We start from the raw sequence: 19752 nt of genomic DNA, 5'->3' as shown, positions 1-19752 counted from the left end.
TCTATATTTGTTTATGCTGCAGAATATTACTTTAACTGTAAAGGTGTGTTACTTTTGTATATGTTGCATTTATTTAATTATATAAAGATGTGTCACATTTATTTCATCTTGCCTGCCTAAGGTATCTGATTGGTCTTATAGAGAGCTGAGCAGCCAATAGCTAGGCAGAAGAGGGATAGGCAAGGCTGGCAAACAGAAAGAACAAATAGGAGAAGAAATCTAGGCTCAAGAGAGAAAGAATAAAAGAAGGGGAGAGGAGAGAACAAGAGAGAGGTACTGGGCCAGAAGCCAGGCAGCTGACAGACAGACAGACACAGAGAAGCAGTGAAAGTAAGATATGCAGAAGTAAGAAAGGTGATAAATCCTGAGGCAAAAGGTAGAGAAAGATAAAGAGGTTAATTTAAGTTAAAAGAGTTAGCCAGAAATGAGCCTAAGCTAGATCAAGCATCTAAAACTAATAATAAGTCTTTGTGTAATGATTTGGGACATGGTTTGTGGCCCAAAAGATAAAGCCTGGTATACTCCTGGGTTCCTCTGCCAGCATGACACAACTTGACAAAAAGTATCTTCCTTAAAGTCCCAAATGTTTCAATTTTCATTCTTCATATGACATACTCTGCACAAGCCAACACTTGGATCCTTTGGTTGGCTAAGAGCAACAGAGAATTTTCTCACATAGACAGCTATAAAGCTCTCAACCACACTGACAAGATAAGTAATGACGTCATGTGATTTTTGTAACTGTGACCCACAGCAAAAATTTGTCTATACAGATGCCTGTCTAATAAGAACTGCAACACCCACCACTCTGCTGGTCTTCTTTGAACAGTGCAGCCATGAGGTAAGGCTTATGGCTCATGTTCCATCCTGTGCCATCCATGTTCCATCACAAGACAACACAAATAAACAACAGAGCTAAAAGTGGTATTTCTATGTGGAAAGAGGGCAAGCAATGAATACTCAAGTTTGCATATACCAATGTCAGTGTGCCTAAAGACTAGTCCAAATTAACCAAATGATGTTTAAACTGAATTTATTAAACTGAATTTTTGAATGAGAGGTGACAGATTTTTTTTTTATCTACTCACCAAGATTCCACAGATAAGTTGTCAGTATTTTGATTTTGCTTGCCATGTTAAGCTCTGTGTACACTTGACTGTGCTTCCACAAGACTGATTTGAATCAAGTCACTGATGTTCACTAAAAGGGAATCTTCCATTGTGCCTTGTAGCTTTGCTGGAACAAACATAGAAAAAAATTAAAAAGAGCAATTAGCATAGAATGTATTGCATTCATAAAGGCAGTAACACAGCCTAATCACTCACACACCCAACGTTATTCAGAAAATTATAGATGCTTTCACCAGCAGGGAAGAAGAGTGAGAATATAGATAATATTTAGGAGAATATAGAATATTGTCAAAGGAACTCCATGGGTTTTGGGAAAAAGAATATGGTCTAGAACAGACTTTAATTGGCCCACAGAACAGACATGGTTTCAAAGTGTTTGTTCTCTTTGGTATCCAAGTAGAGAACAATGGGGTACAGCAGAAGTTTGCCTAGGTCAATCAACAGACAAAAGAGTATGAGTTAATTAATGAAAGTTAAGAGAAGAGAATATAATTATGTCTTCCTTGGCAGGTCTACAATTGTGCAGTTAAGATAACTAAGCAGTGAGTAGCTCCTATCAACTGAGATGGACAGGGAAAGAGAAGGTCAGAAGAAGGTGAACTACTAACTGCACCTGAGATGTCTCAGTGAGTCAAGGCAGAGGCTTTAGGGAACTGTTTCAGAACACTAACATAGCTAATAAACCATAGGCACAAGATACTTTCCCAAATATATGGCTGTACATAGAGTTTCAAAGAAATGGACTGCTCCTGCCCCCTCCCTTAAATGCTGAGAAACCTCTTATTTGAGTAGGAGAGATCATCATAAGGTGGGTAAAATGTAAAGCCACATTATCCTTAAAGTCATGATTCCTTTGACTTAGTTGTAATGATTTCAGATCCTTCTGTTAATCTACCCATGCTTGATTCCCTCGGTGTGTTAATCTACCCATGATTTGTTTTCCCGTTCTGTAAACTGATGAGTCTAAGAGAAGTGAGTGCTAAAGGTTTGTCTTCTGCCAACTCTGAGCCCTACTTGCCAACTAGAATTTATTTAAGAAGATGATGGCTGATGGATAGATGGAACATTAATGTGTGAAGTAAACAAGGTTTTATGCTCTTTCATATGTTTGTGCCTTTGTAGATTTGCTCAAGACACATCAATATGAAATTGTAATCAATAAATATCTAACAGTTGCTGTTCTAAAAAAAGCAAGCTAACCAGATTAGCAATTAAGACAAATACTGAAGAAAATAAAGCAAAAACAACAACAACAACAACAACAAAAACCAAACAAAAAAGTGTTCTAACTCATCAATCTTTTAATTTAAGTGTCAGAAGAAGTTAAACATGAGTGTGTGACAGAAAAGAGGATGTCTTCATGAGATGTTTTTGCAGGTTGAGGGTCTAATTTTATCTCATCTTTGAGAATTCTCATATCTAAAGGAAGCAGTCAATAATTAAACAGAGTGGTACCTGTTTGCCTGACAGTTCCCATATTTTAAAAGACAAATAAGATTTTCCTTCAAGAGAAAATATATTTTCATGACATATATGGAGATAAATTCTCTTCTTTTAAAACAGTGCATCTGACAGTAATTAAGCCTCTATTAAGTCTGTTGTTTATTTTTAAGTTCAAATTTATTTAACAGCCATTTAAATCCCAGTGTTTGCATTTGCCTGTAGTGAAATCCTTCTGTGTGCTTTTCTATGGTTCACAGCAGGCAATCAGGACTAATAATAATGGCATGTTAATATTACAGGAGACTCTGAGTAAGAGAAAACAAGACAGGATTCACTGTTTTAAAAGCAACCCTTATTGTGAATGTAAGACTTTTTTTTTTATCATTTCTGGTGTATAAACAAGGGGATTTTCATTAGTTTTATGTATGTTTAGGATGCCTCTTTTTCTCTGAGGCCAACTGGAATGAAGTTTATCCTCAATTCAGTGGTGACTGATTAACTAAATATTCTACATATTGAAGATTGGATAGACTATAAAGTAAGAGGCCCTGAACTTTGGCATCCAATAGACTTCTATTTACAATGTTATTTCCTTATTATCAAATTATCCCCATAGCCCTCTAAAACACAAAGGACCTAAAAGTGTGATAAAAGTTCCATATGATTAGAGGCATTAAACAAAAATAACAGCAACAACAGCAGCAAAAAGATAGTGTAGGTGTCTTGTGTTAAATAATTGTTAACAAACATCTTTCAGACAGGTTATATTAAATGGAAATTGAGCAAGGATGTTGAGATGGTGTTTGGGGGGAATATCACTTTAATATTGCTATTTGCTTCTGCCCAAAAATTGAACTAGGAGATAAATATAATAATAATGATGATGATGATATAAAAACTGTAATCATATGGAGACATGGTAGAGAAGCTATTTAAGATTATATATGTTTCGAAAAACCAAAAAAAAAAAAAAAAAAAAAAAAAAAGCCAGGCGGCGGTGGCACACGCCTTTAATCCCAGCACTCGGGAGGCAGAGGCAGGTGGATCTCTGTGAGTTCAAGGCCAGCCTGGGCTACCAAGTGAGTTCCAGGAAAGGCACAAAGCTACACAGAGAAACCCTGTCTCAAAAAACCAAAAAAAAAAAAAAAAAAAAAAAAAAAAGATTATATATGTGACGATGTCTGCTTGCAAACACAAGGAAAAGGATTAGATAACAAAGTGAGTTGGTTTCTAGCTGGCTTTACTCTACAAGAAGAGATGTGGAACTCCAACTTCCTATTTGCAGTGTGCTCAGTGTAGAGAGGGTGGCAGATACCAATAGATGTATTCTCAAATGAAGAGCCTCAAATACCAACTATATTTAAAAATCTTAATGCTCCATGCTCTGAAGAATAGAAAAATAGAAGAATGGGATTTAAACCTTAGTACAAAACAAAGTCACATTAAAGGGGATCCTTTTTTTTTCCATGTAAAGAAATACAAGCAACAACACCTCCATAAAATCATACATTCTGAACAGAAGCAGAGCAGATAGCTGTCATGTATCTACAACTGTCTATGATTTCAACCCTCTTTCAATGAACAAACACCAGTAGAGTAGCTACCTCTATTCAGCATGATCTTCCTGGATCAACTGGTACATGGATATGTTGATATACAGATGTCTCCACTAGGTAGTTATTTTTTGACGCTATTGCATTGTTGTTTTCAAAGACTCCCTTCACTAGTTTCTTTTCAGAAATAATATTTGTGTAAAGGAATCATTTCACTATTTAAATGAATAATAGATCTATAATCAGTCAAAGGACATATTTAGTAGGTTTGCAGAGAGCTTTTTTAAATCAAAAGGAACTTCATAATACAATAATTTGATTGCTTCAATTGTCTTCAGCAATATAAATAATTAACACCATACTCTCTCATTTCAATTTTATATAAATGAGATTTTACTATCTTAGAAGTCTGTACATACTTTCTTGTCACTGAAATTGGTTAGATTTATTAAAAACCAAAGTAGTTTTTCTTTGTTTAGAATGGAAGAAGATTAAAAATTTCAGGAAAAAAAAATTGACTGTTATCTCTTATGAAAAGCAGAATATTTCAGCATGGCTATAAATACTACCAATAGTTTGCAGAAAGAGTATATTTAAGATAAAGAGGTGAGAAGTTAAAATTGTGCTATTTATCAAATGCAGTTGCTATAGATTGAAAGGGATTTGTAAGTCAAAAGGAGTGAAATGAAAGCAAGAAAAGGTCAAAGAAAGTAACCAAGACAGAATGCAGAATAGGTAAATGTGCCCCTAGAGAAAAACACAACTGGAAAGGCATACAGATAATGGCCTACGACTCAGTCTGTATGTAGAGAATTTAGTGCCAGATTTGGTCTTTTCACTGTGATTTAAGAAATTTGAATAAAGAATTTCCCACTGTGAGAATGTGTTTAAGTGCCTCTTCTTTCAATAAGCATTGCATTGATTGTATAGCCTGAAAATGATCATGTCTTAAAGGGATTTGCTTGGCACCATGGTCATGGTACAAGTGAGTGAGGTCCTTCCAGAGTTCCTATGTGTGCATCAGAGGACAGGGATTTCTACAAAGCTGATCTCAGCCCAGCAGTGTGACATCAGCTCAACAAGAGAAGCAATCTTTTACATTAAAAAATGGATAACAGAAAAATAGGTAAATACAAAGCTTTTTAAAAAAATTTCGTCATTTGTAAATTTATAATGTTCTCCTTGCCTTATTAAAATTAAATGCAGACCTTGATATTTTATAACAGCACTGTTTTCCTGACTCCTATCTATTTGATCACCCTAGATTCCTACCCTGGTCGGTAGGAATGCGGAATGCTAGGACACCGTTATTGAACATTTTGTCAATAGCTTCATGAAAACTCTTTTTTTTTTTTTTTTCAATTTCCTTGAACTAACTAATGCTATTTTTTTTTTTTTTGGCTTTTTTTAAATGTTACTTGAGATTTGTTGACTCTTATCATCTAGGTCTGAAAATTCCTTTCCTGTGCGATTGCATCATTTTATGTGTCATTTTTCTGTGGCTATGGTAAAACCCTACGATCACAGCATCACATGTGTTGTGTTCACAAGAACAAGAGTCCATCTTGGTAGGAAGGCACGACAACAACGAGCAGCCGGCGTGGTGGCACAAACAGAAACCAATAGCTCACATCGTGAATTGCACAAAGCAAAACAAGTCACCTGGAAGGTGTGTAAGGCTTTTGATCTCAAAGTAGGTCCTGCAGGGATGCGTTTACTCTAGCAAAGATATACTACCTCAACCTCCTCGACTAGTGCTGGGGGGCGGAGTGGGGGGGATCAAGAGCTTCAAAGCCCAAGGTGATGAGAGGCATTTCTTGTCTAAACCACCACCAGAGGAAGAAGAATGTTCCTTTAGACAATATTTAAAATGGTGTGCAAAACTTTTTTTTTTTTTTTTTTTGGTATATAATCCTTTCCAGGATGTTTCATGCTATCTTACTCCTTTGAAAGTAATCAATTTTGTCAATGTTCATAAAATGAGTCTTTCAAGTAATACTGATGAAAATAAAGGATAAACTTATATCCATCCAGCATTTTATATTATCAACATTGTTTTATTTGTTTATAATTTCCCTTGTGCTCTTCTTAGCACACAATAATTAAGATGAGTAGTCAAGTATAATTATGCTCATCTAAAGACAGAAAAACTGTATGTAGAAGAACTGAATGAGAAGTTTGAGCAGTTTGGTAAAACTGTGTAAACTGCCAATAGGTAACTATGTACTGCACCTGCCTAAAAAGATACAGGTAAATATAAAAGCATCTCCCAATTTCTTAATTCTTCCCATTGAATTTGCATAGAATGAAACTTTTTTGTCACTAGTATAGAAAGCACTAAGCTGAAATGTTGATGCATGCTGCAGAACATCAGCAAAGAGATTATAAAAACAAAACGAACTGTCCCCTTCTTATGTAGGCGAGACTGACAGAAGCATGCTCCACATGTTTGACTGAGTAAGATGATTTGAATAAGATTGGACCCCATTGGCTCATATGTTTGGATGCTTGGTTCCCCGTTGGTGGAAATGTTAAGGAAGGATTAGGAGTTACGGCCTTGTTGGAAGAGGTGTATCACTGGGCATAGGCTTTGGGATTTCAAAATCTCATACCAGGCCCAGTTAATTGGGCTCAACCACCAACTATCTATCAGGATATAAGGTCTTAGCTACTGCCCCAGTACCATGCCGGACTGCCTGCCCCATGCTCCCCACCATGATGTTCATGACTTACCCTCTAAGCAAGCACCTACTAAATATTTTCTTTTTGAAGTTGCTTTGTTGGGAGTGTCTCTTCACATTACATACTAAGTCAGATAACTGAACAACCCTATTTGTAACTTCAGGCATAGTACTTACCAAAATTCAGCTCTTCTGTCCAGTAGACAGTGGCAGATACAGCTTCATTCTCTGTGAAATTTGCCATGCAGAAATGTTCCTGTTCTTTTCAGAAAGACATTGTGTGGTCCCAAGGCTGATAAATAGATAAAGGCTAATCTATTCTTTGAGATGATTGATATACCTTTCAAGGACTTAAAAAAGTGATTCAAGTGAAGTGTTCTAAAGTAAATGTTGTTTTTAAATGTTAAATATATTTTATCCCCATACTGAAGAGAAAGAATGAAGTGTCTCATTTTTTCTTTCTTAAAATTATTTTTTTTTTCATTTATTTCACATCCTTACTGCAGTTACCCCTCCCTCCCTTCCTCCCATTTCCCTCCTCTTTCCCCTCCTGACTTCCTCCCCTTTGTCCACACCATCCACTCTGCCTCCTATTTCTGTTCAGAAAGGGGCAGGCCTCCTATGGGTGTCAGCAAAGCCACAGGACTAAGCTCCTTCCTTTGTATCAAGGTTGGGCAAGTCATCCCAGCATGGGGAATGGGTTCTCAAGAGCTAGCTCCAGCAAAAGAGTTTCATTTTTAACCAGCAAACTTCCAACTAGATAGCCTTTTACTGTCCGATCTACTGGCCTCTTGCTCTTCAGCCCCATAGCAGTCTGCACCAGATGAAACAAGGATTCAGAAGCAAACACATTATTTGGCAAAAAGTGTGCCCATTGTTACCTGGCTTAGGCTCAAGGACTCCCTGATGTTTTGCCCAAATGTTCCTTACACGGTATGACTGAAGGGGAACTTCCTTCTGAAACTCTGATTTTTCTCTTTCTGTCCTAGAATGGAATCAGCATTATATCATGTTTTGAAGATGGTTTCAGTCTTAATTAGCTCCTTCCTCATAATTTACTATCCAGAATTTACCCAAGTAAAATTCTTTTGTTTTTAGTAACATTTTGGTAGCTTTTCTTAGAAAACCTGGATTGACATACTGTGAGTAAGGCTACTACTATATTGTTCTGTTACTATTGTTACCTAGTTATATAATCATTGTGGAAATGTATTATTCAAAATGTATCATTACAAGTTCACTTACCCTCTGATAGGACTAGCTCATGCAAATCCACACTAAATGTAATACAAATTCATACAACATTACAGAGTTGATTTTTTTCTTTTCTTTTTCTTTGATAATTTTAAACATAAATACTTTATTTACACTATTCTGATCTTCTCTCTCCAACTCCTCCCATAACTCCCTCTCTTTCAAATTCCTAACCTCCTCTTCTTTAATTAGTATTATTACACACGCACGCATGCACACACACACACACACAAACAAACATGCAGAAATATATACATATGTATGTTTATATGTAGACAAATTCACTTTTGTTGTTTGTATGTGTATGGGTTTAGACCTGATTATTTGTGCTTGAATAACTGTAGACAGAGTTTTTTGTCAGTACAACTCGCTCCCCCATAAACACACAGAGACTTAATATTAATTATAAATGCTCGATTGATAGCTCAGGCTTGTTATTAGCTAACTCTTATATTTTAAATGAACCCATATTTCTTATCTACCCTCTCCCATGTGGCAGTAACTTCTTTCAACATGGCATGTTCATCTTGCTTCTTTTTGCTTCTGCTCAGGACTTGACTCCCCAGACTCCACCCTTCTTCCCAAACTCCTCTGTGTCCTGCTGTTCCATCTATACCTCCTGCCTACTAGAGGCCAGTAGTCTTAAACCAATCAAAAGGTGCTTTGGCAAAGACACATCTTTACAGTGTATAAAAAAGATCATTCCATAACAGATAACCCATTATGAGGCTCATCCATAGAGGAGATTGATTTTCCCTTTCTCAGAAATCATTATTTCATGTAGGATTTGTCCCATACAAATGATCATATCAACTGGTATTTTTATTGTGCAGGTCTTGTTTCTGTGATTATATTTTTGAGATTTCAGGATATGTTTTCTCTATAATATATAGAAGACACTACCTCTACATACCAGTGCTGTTAATAAAACAAAATTGGAAGGAAAGTAGGGGATACACTTTGTGTATATTGATACTCTAAAAGGATGAGTGACTATAAAGATTGGTGCTGCCCTCGATGAACAATTATGAAATATTTCCCAGGTATATATTTTTACATTTTAATTTAATTTAATTCAGTATTTATTGGTGTTTTGTCTGCATGTATGTCTTTGTACAACGTTTATGCCTGATAATTATAGAGGCTAGGAAATAGCATCAGATCCTCAGGAACTGGAGTTACAGATTGTTATCTGCATGTGAGTGATGAGAATAGAACTCAGGTCTTCTGGAAGAGGAGCCAGTGCTCTTAACCACTGAGTCATCTCTCCATCAAGCTAGGTGTGTTTAAGAAAAAATAAATTCTCTTTTTTATCAAAAGAGTATACACATTGCATATGCAAATTTTATATAAGTGAAGCAATATGATGCAGCCATATTTCCATTTGTTTAGATTTACTTTTTATTTATTTATTTTTTTTATTTCCACATTTATTTATTTATTTATTTTAATTTTACAATACTATTCAGTTCTACATAATAGCCACAGATTCCCTTGTTCTCTCCCTTCCTGCCCCCCTCCCCTTCCCCCCAGCCTACCCTCCATTCCCACCTCCTCCAGATCAAGGTCTCCTGGGATCGACCTGATAGACTCAGTCCGGGCAGGTCCAGTCCCCTCCTCCCAGATTGTTTAGATTGTTTAGATTTACTTTTAAGAATGAAATTATTTTGAGAAATGAAACATGAGAATCAAATTTTTCTTGTACATACATTTTAATTAAATTTAAGGTATGTAAATAAACCATTGAATAAATTGCATTTTAATTTTATAAAACTAATGTATTATGAAGTCATATGACTTTTACTGACAGAGTCTACTGGCTTCTGGCTCTTTGGCAGCATAGTATCTCTGCACCAGAACAAGCCGAGATTCAGATGTGTTGAAAGGAATAACGTCTTCAGAATCAGGTGTTTAAATCGTTGGTCCAGCTTTGCCTAGTTCAAATATTTATTGATTTATGTGTCTATATATGATGTGGAAAGTCATATATGCTATGATGCACATGTTGGGGATCAGAGAGGATTTTTTTTTTACAATTGTTCTCTCCTTAGACCTTTACATGGGTCCAAGGGATTGAATTCATGTCCCAGTCTTACTTGACAAGTGCTTTTTCCTGTTAGTAATTTTGTCAATATCTGGAATATTAGAAAATTTAAAGTTTGTGGGTTACTGTGAAGTTCTAGAGACATTATGCTGAATCCCTACATTAGGAAAATTTCTATGGGGGTATTGGGAGGAGAAGGAGAATGGAAACCTATGGTTGAGATAAAATAAATAAACATTAAAAACAAAAGAAAATGCACATGGAAAGAATCAGAATATCTTCAAACCACTTAATCAGATTCCTGCAGTTACTATCCAAATATTTTTTATTTATTCATTAGAAATCCAAAGAGAAATGGGGACTTTCCTTTTAAATGATGTAATTTTAAAAGGCATTTTAAAGATAAGTAGCTGTTTTGTTTGTAGTCCAGACTGGTGTCAAAGTGGCAGCAATCCTCCTGCCTCAGTTCACCAGTCCTGAGATTGAAGGAATATTCTACCAAGACCTTCTCTATTCTATATGGTATTTATAAAAGCCAGTTCAAAAAAATCCCCATATTTTCTGTGTGATTGAAACATAATTTAATTATATTATATAATATTTTAGAAAAAAACTTCTTTAATATTTAAAACATACTTTTTTAAAGACATTTGCAAAATTTCATTATTTTCTTTTGACAACTCTCACCTTTAAAGTTATTTTTAATCATATAAGACACATTTACTTAAAAGTATGTAATAATAGATAAAGAATGCAAATAAATTCCTATATTGAAACTGTTTATAAAGTACATTTATTGTTTCTAATATCTTGTTTATAACATCCCTTTACTTATGTTTTCCACTTTTGATAACCTATGTCCTTCATTTTAAATTTACTTTTTAATTTGATTTAGAAAACAATTATACAGTTTGAGGCTTTAGACAATCCTCTGTGTATTTCATATAGTTTTGATATATATCAGAACATAGTAAAGTTACATATATCTAGCTTATGTGTCTAGTCTATTTTAACTGAAATTTCTTGAAACTTTTAAGTAGCTGAAGCTCATTTATATTTGGCTGCATGAATATAAGTGTTTATCAAATTATTCTAGTTTATAGGAATTTAGTTTTTTACAGATCCAAAATACTTTGCATATTATAGAGAAGAACTCATATAAATATACAAGTACATAAACATTTAGCCCTATATGTATCTGTTGAAAAAGGATCACGGTAAGCCGGGCAGTGGTGGCACATGCCTTTAATCCTAGCACTCGGGAGGCAGAGGCAGGCGGATCCCTGTGAGTTCGAGGCCAGCCTGGTGTCCAAAGCGAGTTCCAGGAAAGGAGCAAAGAAACATAGAGAAACCCTGCCTTGAAAAACCAAAAAAAAAAAAAATCGTGGTAATAAAAAGAAGTATGTTAATATCAGTTACAAATAATTTCCTATAAAGATATTTCTACTTCTTGTAATAGGTTATTTCCTATACAAATTGAGCTCATGAACTGTGGACCAATAGCTATGGCGCCACCATGGGACTGAACTAAGCCCTCTGCATGGGTCAGATACTTGTGTTTAACTTGATCTGCTTAAGGGGCCCCTGGCTGTGGGATCAGGATCCATCCCTGGTGCATGAGCCGGCTTTTTGGAGCCCGGTGCCTATGGTGGGACACCTTACACAGCCTTGATGCAGGGAGGAAAGGCTTGGACCTGCCTCAAATGAATGTACCAGGCTCTGCTGACTTCCCATGGGAGTCTTTGCCTTGGAGGAAGTGAGAATGGGGGATGAGTTGGAGGAGAAAGGCTGGGGGGGGGCGGGAGGAGGGAGGAGAGGGAGGAGGGGCACCTGTAGTTGGTATGTAAAATGAACAGAAAATTTCTTAATAATAATAAAAGAAGAAAAAATATTGAGTATCAGTTTTTCTGGTCCGTGGCCATTTATGTCATCAGCTTTTATAGATAATACCAAGTAATTTGTAAAAGTATTTGTAACAATTTGAAATCCTGCCTGCCAGAAATATATAAAAGGTCTGTCATTTCATATCAGCACGAAGATTTGGTATTTGAAGGTTGATTTTTTTTAAAAGAACGTGAATATAAAATCCTAATACAGAATCATTTTAGTGTGTATTTTCATATTCTTGTTTTATTATTTTTTTATTATTATTATTATTATTATTATTAATTGAGTTACGCAGTTCGAAGACCATTTGTCACTTTCATGCATTAGGAATAGTCTCAGTTTTAGACATTTCCATTTTTTTTATTATTAATTTTTAAAAATTCATTTTACATGCCAACCACGGTTGCCCCTCCCTTCTCTCCTCTTGTTCCCCTCTGCTACCTTCTTCTACCCCCTCCCCCATCCACTCCTCAGAAAGGGTAAGGCCTCCCATGGGAGTCAACGAAGCATGGCATATCAAGTTGAGACAGGACCAAGCTCCTCACCACTGCATCAAGGCTGAGCAGGGCTTCCCACCATAGGGAATTGGTTCCAAAAAGCCAGTTCATGCACCGGGAACAGAACTTGGTCCCACTGTTAGGGATGCCACAGTCAAGCTGTGGCAGCTCTCATCCATATGCAGAGGGCTTAGGTGGGACCCATGCAGGCTCCTTTCTCTTGGTTTAGAGACTCTTCCATTTTTATGTCCTTTTAACAATTTTTAATTTATAGGTTGATATGACATAGTTAAATGTTAGTTTACTGCATTTCATGTCATTTTTACTGTCTTTAATTCATCAATATATTACTCCAAAATTACCTCTGCCAAGTTGGATGCTTATGTATTTTATCTTTGTCTGTAAACTGCTGGGAGTTGCCTTTGTGTATAGGCTAAAAAAAGTGTAATAGTACACACACACACACACACACACACACACACACACACACACACACATATATAAAATTTCTACTCCTTGTTTGAATATTAAATTGAAGAGATAGTTTAATAATAAGTAAGTTATTTTTGCTGTAAAAGTCCCGAGAGAGATAGCCCAAAGATTCACTTGTTTCTTGCCTTAGAGATTTAAATTTTATCTTAATTTAGAGCCAAATTTCAAACAATAACAAGTATCATTTTTTGTCTTGTTTTTTACCATTTTTAGAGTTTCATGGGCTCAGATGATTTTTTTATTTGATTCATTCCTGTATTCTGTGAAGTTTTTTTTTTATTTTATAATTTAATTTTACATATCAGCCAGGAATTCCCTTGTTCTCCCCCCTCCCGCCCCCCCAGCCTTCCCCCCCACCTCCCATTCCTATCTCCTCCAGGGCAAAGACTCCCCCAAGGATTGAGTTCAACCTGGTAGATTCAGTCCAGGCAGGTCCAGTCCCCTCCTCCCAGGCTGAGTCAAGTGTCCCTGTATAAGCCCCAGGTTTCAAACAGCCAGCTCATGCAATGAGCACAGGACCTGGTCCCAGTGCCTGCATGCCTCCCAAACAGATCAAACTAATCAACTGTCTCACTTATCCAGAAGGCATGATCTAGTTGGGGGCTCCTCAGCTATTGGTTCATAGTTCATGTGTTTCCATTCGCTTGGCTATTTGTCCCTGTGCTTTATCCAACCTTCCTTGGTCTCAACAATTCTCTCTCATACAAACCCTCCTCTTTTCTGCCAATTGGACTCCTGGAGCTCCACCTGGGGCCTGGCCATGGATCTCTGCATCCAGTTCCCTCAGTCATTGGATTGGGTTTCTAGCAGGACAATTAGGATGTTTGGCCATCCCGTCACCAGAGTAGGTCACTTCCAGCTGTCTCTCAACCATTGCAAGCAGTCTATTGTGGGGGTATCTTTGTGGATTTCTGTGGGCCTCTCTAGTGCTTTGCTTCTTCCTATTCTCATGTGGTCTTCATTTATCATGATCTTTTATTCCTTGTTCTCCCTCTCTGTTCTTGATCCAGCTGGGATCTCCCGCTCCCACAGGTTCTCTTTCTCTTGACGCTTCCCCTTCATTACCCCCACTCACATCCATGCTGTTCATGTAGATCCCATCCATTTTTCTGTCATTGGGCGATCCCTGTGTCTTTCTTGGGGTCCTGTTTTCTAGGTAGCCTCCCTGGAGTTGTGAGTAGCAGTCTAGTCATCTTTGGTTTACATCTTGTATCCTCCTATGAGTGAGTACATACCATGTTTATCTTTCTGAGTCTGGGTTACCTCACTCAGGATGATTTTTTCTAGATCTATCCATTTGCCTGAAAACCTCATAATGCCATTGTTTTTCTCTGATGAGTAGTGTTCCATTGCATATATGTACCACATTTTATTTATCCATTCTTTAGTTGAAGGGCATCTAGGTTGTTTCCAGGTTCTGGCTATTACAAACAATGGTATTGTCATCACTGGCCAGGGAAGCAGAAAACCTAATTGGATATTTTTCACCTGTACCTCATCCTCTCCTTCAAATTCAGTCTCCTAGTGACAGTCCCAACTTTGTAACAGAACACCTGCTGCTGCCTCCGCTGCCTCTCTGTCCCCCGCTCCAGAGGATCCCAAAGATCTTCTTGTCCAGCCTTTTGCACCACTCATCCTGTTGCCTAGGCCTCAGCTCCAGCAAGCATTGTCAGGGGACCCACCAGTCAAGCCTATCAGAGAAGCAAGTAGGCCAGAGAAGCAGGTAAGTTTCAGATCTTCGATCTCTTTTTTCTCCTCCAAATCCAATCCCCAGCTCCAGAGCAGACTACCTGTTGCAGCCTTTCTTCACTTGCTGCCCCAAATCTTAGGAAATTCAATGGATCTTGGTAGAACAAGCTGCTTACCTCCCTCCTGTGGCCTCTCTGACCATCCCTCTTAATGAAGGCTAACAGGTTCTAGTCCCTCTAAAGCCTTCTCCCAGAGTTCCAGAAGAGATGCTACCAGCAGCGGATTAATCTGAGGGATTCTCAAATGAATCTATGTACACAAAACTCTTTAGTCCATTCACTTTGTTCTTCTAAGTCAAAATCTCTCTGCACAGCTTCAGTTCTGTTCTCATACTTAGCTCCTCTCTGTCCTCTCCTTTCTTGTCCTCTCATAGTACTAAGTTCCTCCCATCTTTGTTCCGCTCCTCTCTCTCCAGTACAATCTGAATACACATACCATCAGCAATTCTTTGGCTTTGCTGCTTTCTGGTTAGGTGGGGCAAGTCTGCATGGTAGCTAGGAAACCTGCATCATAGCTTGATGTACCAGGTATGTGAAAGCCATAATGTCTGCCTGACCTTGGCAGTTGTCTCCAGTAACACCAAAGCTCCTTAAGACTTGGCTTTATCCTCTGGAAAGGCCCTTGGGCTCCTCCAGGTATTAGCTTTTGCTATAGTCAGCTGAATTACTATTTTATATTTCTGTGGCCCACAGCACTCTCCTAGCCTATCCTCATTCCTAAATGTTGGCTCCCAATACCTAGAAACAGATTTTTAAACATCCTTTTTGGGTTCTTGTTGTATAATTGAGCATTTCTTGGGTATATGCCCAAGAGTGGTATAGCTGGATCTTGAGGGAGATTGATTCCCAATTTTCTGAGAAACTGCCATACTGATTTCTAAAGTGGCTGTACCAGTTTGCACTCTCACCAACAGCGGAGGAGAGTTCCCCTTGCTCCATATCCTCTCCAACATAAGCTGTCTTCAGTGCTTTTGACCTTAGCCATTCTGATAGGTGGAAGATGATATCTCAGAGTCATTTTGATTTGCATTTCCCTGATGACTAAGGATAGTGGGAACTCATGAAAATGGGACCAATAGCTGTAGAGCCTGCAAGCGACTTGACTAGGTCCTCCACATGGCAAGACAGTTGTGTAGCTTGATCTGCTTGGGGAGCAGCCCCTTGGTGGTAGGATCAGAATCCATACCTGGTGCATGAGTGTGCTTTTTGGAGCCCACTACCTATGATAGGATACCTTGAGAAAGGAGAAGGGCCTTGGACATGCCTCTATTGGATGTGCCTCCCCATGGAAGGCCTTGCCTTCTTGTGGAAGGGAGTGGGGGATGGGTTGGGAGGGGGAGTCTGGTGAGTGGGAAGAGGGAAGAGAGGGATCTTTGATTGGTGTGTAAAATGAATGGAATTCTTTTTCTCAATTAAAAAAAATCCTTTTTGTATATGACAGGGGTCCTTAAAGAAAGATGGGTAAGTACCTTAAAGAAATTCATGAAAATGCAAATACTAGAAGAAAATGAAAAAAATAGATGAAGAACTGAAAGAGAGATAGAATAAATAAAGAAAACCCAAACTGAGGGAAATCTGCAAATAAGATAAAATTTTTAGGAACTAAAACAAAAACAAGAGATAGAAGAGAGAATCTCAGGCATTTAAGACAAGATACAAGAAAAGAATAGTTTGGTTGAGGAAAATGTTAATCCTCCCCCTAAAAGAATCATGGAAATCAAGGACACCATGAAAACCCCAAATCTAAGAATAAACAGAAAAGAAGAAGGAAAAGAAAACCAGGTCAAAAGCACAGAACATATTTTCAACAAAAATCATAGAAGAAAATTTCACTCACCTAAAAAAGGAGGTATCTATAAAGTTACAAGAAGTATACAGAACACCAAATAGATTGGACCAGAAGAGAAAGTCACTTCACAGATAATAACTGAAACACTAAATGAACAAAGAAAGAATATTATAAGATGCAATGAAAAAAATCTAAGTAGCATATTAAGGCTGTATTAGAACAACAACTGACTTCTCAATGGAGATGCTGAAAGCCAGAAGAGCTTGGACAGATGTTCTACATACTCTAAGTGAACACAGATGCCATCCCGGATTAAATACTCAGCAAAATTTCTATTCATAATAGGTGGAGAAAATAAGACATTCCACATTAAAACCAAAATTTAAGCAATATCGATCTACAAATCCAGCCCTACAGAAAGCACTAGAAGTAAAATTACATCCCAAAAACATGAGGAATAAATAATCTCAGAGTAGCAAATCAAAAGAGGGGCAACACATGCATGCACACACATCACCACTACCATCACCACAAAAAGAAAAAGAAAACAGGAATCAACAAATACATCATTGATACAGCTAGATATAAATAATCTCAAGTCATCAATAAAATGATCCACAGTAACAGAATGAATGCAAATTAGGATCCATCTTGTGCTACATCCAATAAACACGATAAACAACTTAACATAAAGGATAGTCATCACCTCTGGGTAAAAGTAAGGAAAAAGTTATTCCAAGCAAATGGACCTAAGAAGCAAATTGGTGTAACTATTTTAATATCTACCACAATGGACTTCAAACCAAAACTAACCAGAAGAGTTAGGGAAGAACATCATATACAACAAGGAAAAAGTACATCAAGAGAACATTTTAATTGCAAAGATCTATGCCCCAAACACAAGGACACCCAACTTCATAAAAGAAAACATTTACTACAGTTCAAATCACATATGGACCTTCACACACTGAAAGCTAGAGACTTCAATACCCCACTCTTACCAATAGACAGGTCACCCAAGAAAAAGAAAATTAAAGAGAAATGTTGGAACTAACTGATATCACAAACTAAGTGGACGAAACAGATATTTACTGAACATTTCACACAAACACAAAAGAAAAATCCTCTTCTCAGCATCTCATGGAAATTTCTCCAAAATTGCCAATATGCTTGTATACAAAGCAAGTGTCAACAGATGCAAGAAAATTGAAATAATACTTAGATGAATTTCTAAATGACCTTTATTAAATAAAAAACACAGAGCCAAATATAGGGGTGAAAGCCTTAGATTGGGGATACAGGGAAAGCCACCAGCCAACCTTACCTCACCAATTCTGCAGCTTCCAAATGTGAGTTACTTCTTGTCTACCCAAGCCTTTATTGCCTTGCTCTTCTGTCCTCTCATTGGTTCTTAGCCCACCTACCTCAATTCCTCTTCCTATACAGCTCTGTCACTTTCTATCTGTCTCTACAGACCTCCAGGTCGCTATGGTTGGTACTAGGATTAAAGGCTTGTGTCACCATGCTTGACTCTGTTCCCTAGTGTGGCCTTGAACACACAGAGACCCTGTCTGTTAGTGATAGGATTAAGGGCATGTGCTACCACTGCCCAACTTCGTTGTTTACTTAAAATGGCTGGCCTTTTCCCCTGATCTCCAGGCAAGCTTTATTTATTAATGCACAAATAAAATATCAATACATTTCAGCAGAAATAAAATATCACATTTCTCCCTTTTTTTCTAATAAAAAATAGAAAAAATTTAAAAAAGTTATAACTAATATAAGAAAAACTATATACAATAACTACAATAACTATATACAATACATACAAGCAATAAATACATCAACAATGTCTAGTCCATTTGCATTGACAAATTCAGAGAAAATATTAATTATCTATCTTATTTTGGTAAGTCCAAAATGTTCCTGATTCACTTTCTAGCCTATCTTGTATTATCAACAGAAAACTATCTTATAATGTCTTTTAAACTTATATACTTTACAACTCCTTAGTGAGTTTCTTTTCTGAATTTCTTAATAAGGAAAATTGTTACTACAACTATCTAATCTTCCACTCCCTCAGAGACCCAAGAAGGAAATAATATTACCTAGTAAAACAGGAAGTACAAACAAGCGACTTCTAAAAAATGAGTTATGACAGAAACAGCCAGCTGCCTGAACAGTCACCTGAGGTTTCTCTGCACATTGGGGCATCATCTTCTGCCTATAGGCTTAGCATATCTGACAAACTCATTTGTGAAGTAGGATGTACACAAGGCCTACAGCTTCATCTCACATTTGGTGCAGGTCAAACTACATGGATGCATTTAGAAGAATCTTAATAGGTCCATACTTACCATCCTGCACAAAGCTCCAAATAGATGAAATCCGCCCCCCCCCCCTGTTTTTTGGTTTTTCGAGACAGGGTTTCTCTGTGTAGCTTTGTTCTTTTCCTGGATCTCTCTTTGTAGACCAGGCTGGCCTCGAACTCACAGAGATCTGCCTGCCTCTGCCTCCCGAGTGATGGGATTAAAGGCATGCACGACCACCACCACCACCCGGCCGAAATCCCTCATTATAAAATGAGATATACTGTACATGATAGAAGCATTAATGTGGCATAGCCTTGAACTCATTGGCATAGGAGAAGTGTTTCTTAACAGAACACGGTTGTTGCAGGTACTAAGATCAACAATTACTACATAGGACACCATGAAGCTGAAAGGCTTCTGTGTGGAAAAAGACACCATCATTTGGACAAAATGGCAGCTTACAGAATGGGAGAAGATTTTTACCAACTATAAATCTGATACAGTGCTAATACATAAAATCTATAAATAACTCAATAAACTAGATATCAAGAAAAAAAACCAGTTAAAAATGGGGCCAAGATCCAAATGGAATTTTCAAAAGAAAAAATCAAATGGCTGAAAAACACTTCTAAAAAAGTTAGCTATCAGTAAAATGCAAATTTGTGATTTCTTAGCTATGAGGGAATTGCAAATCAAAACTCCTTTGAATTTTTATCTTACACCTCTCAGAATGCCGAAGATCAATAACACAAGTAGCAGCTCATGCTGCCAAGCATCTGGAATATGGGGAATACTCACCTATTGCTGGTGGGACTACAAGCTGGTACAGTCACTATGGCAGTTCCTCGTGAAAATGAAAATTGATCTACCTCAAATTCTACTCCTTTGCATATACCCAATGAATGTTTCATTCCTCCACAAA

This window comes from Peromyscus maniculatus, chromosome 12 (genome assembly GCF_049852395.1).
Source record: "Peromyscus maniculatus bairdii isolate BWxNUB_F1_BW_parent chromosome 12, HU_Pman_BW_mat_3.1, whole genome shotgun sequence".
Lineage (NCBI taxonomy): Eukaryota > Metazoa > Chordata > Mammalia > Rodentia > Cricetidae > Peromyscus > Peromyscus maniculatus.
This window is presented reverse-complemented; position numbering follows the sequence as displayed.